The sequence below is a fragment of the Eriocheir sinensis genome, unplaced genomic scaffold, assembly GCF_024679095.1.
Source record: "Eriocheir sinensis breed Jianghai 21 unplaced genomic scaffold, ASM2467909v1 Scaffold862, whole genome shotgun sequence".
NCBI lineage: Eukaryota > Metazoa > Arthropoda > Malacostraca > Decapoda > Varunidae > Eriocheir > Eriocheir sinensis.
Window position 1 is genome coordinate 133,190 of NW_026112233.1, and position 9,340 is coordinate 142,529.

The window sequence follows — 9,340 nt, forward strand, 5'->3', positions numbered from 1 at the left end:
GAGATTGAGTCGCTTGAGTCGTTCCTCGTACGGTTGAGCCCTTAAGGTTGGAATCATCTTTGTGGCGCGCCGTTGAATCCTTTTTAATAAATCAATGTCCTTTCTGTAATTAGGAGACCAGAGCTGGACTGCATACTCGAGGTGCGGTCTTACCATGGAATTATACAAGGCTAGCATCACGTCTGGCGTTTTACACTCGAAGTTCCTCGCTATGAACCCGAGCATAGTGTTGGCTTTGTTGTATGCTTTTTTACAGTGATTCGCGTGTTTCAGGTCACTGCTGACAGTGACTCCAAGATCCTTTTCCTCCTGCATCGCTTGCAGAGGTCTCCCATTCATGATGTATGTGTGGTTACTATTTCTGGACCCAATGTGCATGACTTTGCATTTGTAAACATTAAAGGACATTTGCCATTTTTCTGACCATTCGATAATGTGATTGAGGTCTTTCTGAATGATTTCGCAGTCGGTCTTTGTGAGGGCCTTTCCACCCACCTTGGTATCATCAGCAAATTTCGATATTGTTGATTTTAATCCTGCTTCGAGGTCGTTGATATATATGATGAAGAGAATGGGTCCCAGCACTGACCCTTGAGGCACTCCACTAGTGACTGGAAGCCAATCGGAAGGCTGTCCGTTTAGTAGTACTCGTTGTTTTCTGTCGGTGAGCCAATCTCTTATCCACGCGATCAGATTGGCTCCAATGCCCGCCAAGTGCAGTTTCTTAAGGAGTCGCTCGTGCGGTACCTTGTCGAAGGCTTTCTGAAAGTCCAGGTATATAACATCACAGGGGATGTGGGCATCCCAGTTATTATATATACCTTGGAAGAAGTCTAAAGAGGAAAGAACTACCATTACTGCTACCACTAACCGGGCGATAAAAGCGGACAAGGACACCAGTATTCGAAAGAGCTTAACGTTATTACGACAATGAGTAATATCTTAGTTGCTGGTTGGATTCAAAACACTTGTCTAATCTATTCTAGAAGGCCGTAACTGTTGTACTATCAACGACATCACAGGGTAGAGAGTTCCAAACATTAACAACTCGATTGAAGATGAAGTGTTTAGCTTCGTGCGACGAGAATCTTTTACCACTTATTTTCAAATTGTTATTTCTTCTTGTTCTATTTGATCGATCAATTGTAAAGTAATCTTCCGCATTAATATCACTGAATCCTTTAAACATTTTAAACACTTCTATTAGATCGCCTCGCATTCTTCGTTTTGATAGGCTGAATAAATCTACTTATTTAAGCCTTTGTTCATATGACAAATTTCTCAACCTAGGAATCATCTTTGTTACTCTTCGTTGAACCCGTTCCAACTTTTCTATGTCTTTTCTGTAGTAGGGAGACCAAAACTGTACACGGTACTCTAGACAGGGTCGAACCAACGAATTATACAGTTTTAATATTACTTTTTCCGATTTATTATTAAAGACTCGTCCGATGAAGCCAACCAATTTGTTTGCAGTTTTAACTACCTCTGAACAATGCTGGCTGGGCTTTAAATCGCTTGATATAGTGATTCCAAGATCCTTTTCTTTACTTACTGCAGAAAGTTGTTGGCCATTCATTACGTACCGAACGCGGTTGATATTTTTTCCGATGTGCAACACTTTACATTTGTCAACGTTAAATTTCATTTGCCATTGATTGGCCCAACGTGCAAGTCGATCTAGGTCTGATTGTAAAGCTTCTTCGTCGAGTGTCGCAGTTACTTTACTAGCAATTTTTGTGTCATCAGCAAATTTTGATACTTTGCAAGTGAGCCCATCATCGATATCATTAACATAAATTAAGAAGCGCATGGGGCCAAGCACTGATCCCTGAGGTACGCCGCTTCTGACGTCGAGCCAGTTAGATGTAACACCGTTTAGAACTACTCTCTGTTTCCGCTCAGAGAGCCAGTCCACAAGCCATTTGTGAATGTTACCCGAGATACCGTGCGCCAATAGTTTGCTGAGCAATCGTTGGTGGGGGACCTTATCAAATGCCTTTTGAAAATCCAGATATATGATATCTACTGATCTGCTTTCATCGAACACCTCAAAAATATAATTAAAAAAATCAAGTAAGTTAGTCAAACACGAACGTTTCGTACGGAAGCCATGTTCCGAATTATTTATTATATTATTTTCTTCGAAGAATTTCACCTTATTGTCGCGAATGATAGTCTCCATTAACTTACAAACAATAGATGTCAGGCTAATTGGTCGATAGTTTCGTGGATGAGACTTGTCCCCCTTTTTGAAAATTGGTGTGACATTTGCAAGTTTCCAATCCGACGGAACTTTTCCAGCTGTTAAAGATTTATTGAATATGATGGAGAGCGGTTTACAAATTTGATGTTTGATTTCCTTTAAGACCCTAGGGGTAATTTTGTCTGGACCAGGAGCTTTGCTTACTTTAATCTTTTCAATTGTGCGTAAAATGCCACTTTCTACGATGAGCACGCCACTTAACATCTTTTCGGTCCTTCTGACCTCCGGCGGTTGAGGTGATAAACAATTTTCGTCGGTAAATACGGATGCGAAAAAGCTATTTAGGATTGTAGCCATTTCATTTTCATCGTTCGTGTGGTTTCCACTATCATTAGCAAGCGGTCCGATACCACAAGTGAGTGACTTTTTATTATTTACATAGCTAAAAAATTCTTAAGGATTAGATTTACTTGTTTCCGCTATATATTTTTCAAGATTTTTCTTGCTTCGTTTTATTAATTTCTTGGTTTCGCGGCGAATTCTGTCCAACTCTAGTTTGTCAGCCTCACTCTGAGTTGATATGTATCTACTGTATACGCTTTTTTTTAAGAGATAGGCTATTTTGAGTTTCGTTATTCCACCATTTGGGTTTCTTCTTAAAAGCTGAACGTCTGTTACGATAGGGTACGCATATGCTTATGGCATTGTTCAATATTGTGGTGAAGGCCCCCCAAGATTTATCAGTATCTGTTTCCGCCGAGATTTCAGTCCAGTCAGAATTACTTAGAAATGATCGGAGTCTTACGAAACTCGCTCTCTGATAATCAGGCACCTTTTCTTTACTAGGAGTTACTTTACTTTCTTTCATATTGATGCTGAATGTGATTCTTCGGTGATCGCTAGAACTAAAAATTGGACCAACATTTACTTCGTTAACTAGATCAGCTGTCGTTGAAAAGATAAGGTCAAGTATATTATTTTCCCGAGTCGGTTCTTGAACGTGTTGATGCAAATCACTTTTTAGTAAATTTGTGTACAGGTCGAGAACCGTATGACAGTTCATCGGTTCACCCCATCTTTTCACTGGCAAGTTAAAGTCTCCAACAATTACTGCCTCGCAACTGCTACTTGTTTCTAATAATAATTCACTTAATGCGTGGTCGATATCAAGAGTCTGCCTTGGCGGTCTGTAGATAAGTCCAATTACTATTTTACGAGATTTATTTTTAATTTCAATGAAGACCGTGTCTACATTGGTTATAATATCTGTTTTCACGGATACTGGATGGAGAGAGTTGTGGATATAAAAGATAACGCCTTCACCCTGTCTGTTCTCTCTCTCATGACTAAAGATGGTATAGCCCGGTAATCTATATTCCACAATGAAATCTCTATTTGAAGTGTCTATCCAAGATTCTGTGACTCCGATGATGTGATCATGATTTGTAGCCGCGAGGACTTCTAAGTCTTCAAATTTGTTACGTAGGCTACGAGCGAGCAAGCTTTAATGTGATTCGAGTCGGGAGTTTCGCGGGTTGAGTGCTCCCTTACGGTGGGGCTGCTGGTGCTCTCGCCTCCGCGAGTTTTGGATTTCGAAGAGCCACTTGGTCACAGAGCAGCCTCCCGAAACGGGCTGCTCCAACAGGGTTTAAGTGGATGCCATCAGGAAGGAACAAGTCTGAATCGTAGTAAAAACTGTTCCATAAGTTAGCGAACTGGACGTTTTCTTGTGAGCAAAGGGACTGAAGTCTATTGTTTGTGCTGAAGGCCTTACTGTAAAAGCTAGATTCGGCACCGACACTCGGGAGGATTCCTGAGATTATGATGTTACTGGCATCCGTTTTGCGTTTATACCGCTTGATCATGCGGCGGTATTTCTCAAGCAGTTCCTCAGAACGGGTTGTCTTTACGTCATTTGTCCCCGCGTGAATGACAAAGAGGGTGTTTCGGTCGGCATTTCTCGTGACATCATCGCATGCTGCGGTGATGTCATCCAGTCTGGCACCTGGATAGCAGTAACGTTTTCTGCGGCCATTTGATGAACGACCACAGAACTCAACCAGCTGGTCACGCACCATGGAGTCCCCAACTAGGCAAGTCTCGAACTCATCCTCCATGGTGTCTGCCAGCACCTGGAACCTATTGAAGGTAGTGGGGGTCAGTAGATCCTTGGTTGCCTTCTTCGGTTTGGCTCCATTCCTTACAGGTTGGAACCCGACATCCTGTAGAGCAGGAAGAGAAGCATTAAGTGGGGCAGGCTGGAAGCTGTCCTGTGAGGCAGGCTACGAGCTAGCCTGTGAAGCAGGCTGGGGGTTAGCCTGTGAGGCAGGCTGGGGGTCAGCCTGTGAGGCAGGTGGCGGTTGTCCTGTGAGGCAGGCTGGGGGTTAGCCTGTGAGGTAGGCTGGGGGTTAGCCTGTGAGGCAGGCTGGGGGTTAGCCTGTGAGGCAGGCTGGGGGTTAGCCTGTGAGGCAGGCTGGGAGTCAACCTGTGAGTTGGGTAACACGTCCTCCCGTGAAGCAGGAGGGTCGTCTTGAGAAGGCACAATCTCGGTGGAGGGACTCTCCACCATCGATGGTGGAGTCACTGCCACATTACTTAAAACATATTCCTGAAGGGCTGCGAATTTCTTTTCAAGATCATTGTGCTTGACTTTCCATTCAGTCACAGCCTTCTGAAGATGTAATCTTTGAACGCAGAGGCGGCAAGTATTACTCAGCTGGAAGAACTGAGCTGCAAATCGTCCGGGACAGACGTCACATTTAAGGTTCGAAGGCATTGTTAGAAATTTAAGCGAGTTAACAGTTTGGGCAAATATTAAAAGCGCTTTTGAAATAACTTAAATTGTGACCATAAATTGAATTGTATAAAAATTGTGCATGGAAATTATATACTGCTGTGTTAGATGCCTCTAACACTGGGAGTTCACTCCCACAGGGTCTTGAAAACGCCTCAAAGACCAATCGCTTGTCCTGAGCCTCGGTCACGAGAGAGACTTTCACAACCCGGCGCTTTTCAGCTATTGTCCTCGAAGTTTTGTCCCAAAGAACGGGGCCGGCGTAGTCACTCAGAGCAGAGCTGGCAAGGGAGGAGAGGATCCAGCAATTCGTTCCCACTTTCCGAAACGTCTAACCCAACTCTGCGACCCTTTCGAGGCCTTGCCAGTGGCACCTGTCACCAGGTGTTCTCCACCAGCTCTAGAGAGTATCAGAAGCCCTTCCTGAGAGACCAAAAAGCTGAAATATTCCCTGAGTATAGGAAAACCCCTCAGAAACTCTACCTAGAAGCCGGGAGGTAAAACCTGAAATGGCCCACGGAAGACATCTCTTTCAGGAGAAAACAAGAAGCAGCTGTTATGCAGAATAGGGATGGGAGTACCGTCGATAGAGGGGAGGGACGGGGAGCTCACACTGACAACTGGTTTCCAGGGAGGCTTTTTTAGTGTAGAGGTCGCCACACTCCTCTACATCGCAGGCCTAAATAATTAGGCACGGTCCAGCTGACTAGGACCCTGGAACTCCAGCCATTGTCTCATAAAGAGATCCTCTGCCTGCAGTCCAATCCACCACTGCTGCTGCCCAGAGGCTTCACCGTGATCCTGGCACGGGAGACAGATTAGGTATTACACCTTGTCCAAGGGTGACCTGAGACTATGCAGGCCAGGGACGTCTAGTTCCCTGAGGAGAAAACACTTCACCCGCATACCCACTAGACCACGGAGGCGTATTGGAGCCCAATCTCAAGTGAACCCACTAACAATGGCACACCATTTTTTTTCTGGTAAAGTTTGTGCTTTGAATGAATTTGCTAACCATTTCTGTCGAAAAACAGCAGAGATTATTTTTCACCCCTTCCACCCTAACCTCCTCAGTAATAAGAAAAAGTGACAAAATCATAGCCTTGAGGCAGTAATATTCAGCCCCAGCATCAAAAAATTATACTGCTGCCCTATGAAAGGCATCTCTTAACTCCGATGAAGTAGGTGGTGACTGTGGTGGAGCAGCTTCATTGTCATCCCTTGCAGTGGCAGGTGTCATTGGGCCAGCAGATGATGAAGCAGTGGCAGGTGTCATAGGGCCAGCAGATGATGAAGCAGTGGCTGTTGCCGGAGCAGCTGATGGTATCTTTTCCACAAGTAATGAACAATGTGTTGGGATGGTCTCTAGCAATACAGCAGCGGGGCTGAAAAAAAGCGTCATATATTAGTCATGATTAATGCATGTATCTTAACCCCTTAACTGCGGATTTCCTACAAGAAAACATCACCAAACTACAGAAATGGAGCAAAAAGTGGCTGCTACAATTCAGTGAAGAAAATGTAGTCCTACACCTTGGGAGGGGATATCCAGCATACCAATACCACATGGGAAACATTCCACTATCCACCGCAGAGGCAGAGAAAGACCTGGGACTACTATGTTTCCAGGCTACCAGTGAAAGCCAAATCCATGCCAATCGTAGCGGACGGGTTAAATAGGTACGTAGTTGAAGAAAAAGGGTCTTAAAGGTGAAATATTACTTATTAACAGAAATATTCCACTATTTGTTATTGGTTGTAAAATAACTGACTGATAAAGTGTGTATCTACAAAGAATATGAATTTAAGAGTGATTAATAAATTGTTTTAATGAGAATATAAAAGTTTTTGCCAAAAACATACAGGCCAGTCAATATTTCACTGCTACTTGACTGCTACTGCTGTTGCTGCTGTCCTATCCCTAACACATCATCAGCTGTGTCAATGCTGAGTGGCTCTGGTACCCCTTCAAATACATGAGACTAGCAGCCATGATGTCATACACCAGTTTATCTACCACAGTTAATGTCATACCTATATAGGCAGGCGCCTGCGTATCTGTGGTGCCACACGTGTGGGGCACTCAGGTGCTGGGGGAAATCTCATTGTTATGAAGGGGCAGGGGTAAACCAGTGTATGCTGTGAGGCCTTGGTGTTGAAGTTCCCTGTCTGAACTGTGCAGCTAATCCCCCATACAGTGAGGGCAGTGAGGGGCTTTTTTACTCCCTCAGGGGCTGTGCAGCTGTGAGAGTGGTGTACACGAGTGTGAATGTGTGAGTGTGTGCCTGTCTTGGCTACCACCCTTCACTGGGGGAAGACAGCCAAGGTATTTGATAGATTGATAGTCATTGACAGATGAACATTAAAAAAAATATCTATATCAAATATGCAGTTCACTGCTATGAACTTATTAACTTTAAGCTGAAATAAAGGCATTGTGGCCAGTATAGCTGCATTCTGTAAGCACATAAAAAACTAACTAATATAAGTTTTACATTTAAAGACATAACGACAAAAAAAAATTACCAGTCTGCCGCTGCTCATTCTTGCACTTGGCAATGCGAGGCTTTGATTTTTGTTGTACGTTGTACCAACGCCTCTCACAGTCATCCTGCGTACGGGGTCCACTCCCAGGGAAGGCACTGTCAGGGTATAAATGTGAAGCAAGTTTCTTAATCGTTTCACTATGGCATGCTATTTATTTCCCATACCTTCTCCAGTAACATTTAATACATGCTGTGATGGAAAGCTAAATCAGTAACGGTATTTTATTTACATGCATCATAAGACATTAACTTTTTAGTTGTTATGAACATGGCCATAAATACTACTTTTCATTACCTACTTTTATAAAATGCTTTTCTCTAAGTAGGATGCTATTACACAATACAGCTATACAAAAAAATTGAAAGCATTAATCTTAATTCTATTCTTTTGAGTACTTCTAACCTAACATTATATCACCATAAACTGTTTGACCAATGCTATCAATATAATATTTTAATCTTACTTTACCATTCTCCTCAAATCTACCTATTCCGATATAGTCTTAACATAAAATACTTGTAAAAGGGTTGAGAGTCTGACATGTCCAACCCACCCACCCCCCAAAAAATCTAAATAAGGAATAAATAAAATAACAGGTAAATATGACTTGACTCTCTTATACTAACCCTCTTTCCACCCTAACAAACTTGGGGACCTACCATGTTAGGTTAGGACGTGTTAGGTAGGACAGGTTTAGCAGGAATTGGTTTAGTTATGTTAGATTGTTGAGGGAGCGGGGGTTGCAGCAGAAATGGTCATGATGATACTATTCACGTGGAGCAGTAGGAAAAAGTATGTTCTGTTTGGAAACTCTGTGGTTGTGTTCATATACAAAAATACCCATTTGACGAGGTTAGGTTAGTTTGCAAGTTACTTGAATCATGAATATGTGAATATGTAACAAAAATAATAAAAGCGTTAACCTTAGTTTCATTTTTTTTTTAGTACATTCCAATCTAATATTATATCACCATAATCTGTTTGACCAATGCTATAAATACACTATTTTAATCTTACTTCACCATTCTCACGAAACCTACCTATTCCCATATAGTCTTGACATAAAGTACTTGTAAAAGTGTCCATAGTCTGGCATGCCTAGCATCCCCCCCCAATAAAAAAAATAATAAAAAAATAAAAATAGATAAAGAATAAGAAAGGGCAAATATGCCTGAACTATCTCTACCAACCCCCTCTTCCCCCCCAACAAACTTGGCATGTTAAGTTTGGATGTGTTCGGTAGGACGGGGCAGGTTTGGCATGGTTAGGTTTAGTTATGTTAGGTTGTTGAGGGAGAGGGGGTTGTGGCAGAAATGGTCGTAATGAAACTATTCAGATACAGAATGAAAAGGTATGTTCTGTTTGGAACGTCAGTAGTTGTGTTATTATGCCAAAAATACCCAATTAATTAGGTTAGGTTAGTTTGTAAGCTAATTGAACCATGAATATGTGATTACTAACCTTGTTACAGCTTCTGCCACTTCAGTCCATGCTATCTTCTTATCCTCAGGGGTGATACTCTTCCCATAACACCCTCTGATTATACGTATTTTTTCATGAATTTGATGTAGGAGGCAGACCGTTTCATCTGGCGACCAATTAAACTTACTCCTTTTCTGCGCTGGTTCTCCGGCCCGTAGATGTGCTCATTGGGGCAGACGACGTGGTGATGGTGCGTTAATTTCAGCAGAGCAAGTTGTGACGCAGGAGGGGAGATAAGGGTATTGACGAGTGACGGAGTAAAAGCAGCCTTTGAGGCTGCTTCTATCTGCCACAAAACTCAATATTTTCTT

General features: G+C 42.6%; 1 long non-coding RNA gene across 1 annotated transcript; it reads right to left on the bottom strand.

The window, feature by feature from the left end:
- Positions 1–6,053: 6,053 nt before the first annotated feature.
- On the bottom strand, positions 6,054–9,055 carry LOC126994743 (uncharacterized). The gene is made up of 3 exons (XR_007749539.1): positions 9,009–9,055; positions 7,527–7,642; positions 6,054–6,385 (listed from the first exon to the last, which is right to left on the bottom strand). It is a non-coding gene; the product is annotated as an uncharacterized LOC126994743 (long non-coding RNA).
- Between the last annotated feature and the right edge of the window lie 285 nt (positions 9,056–9,340).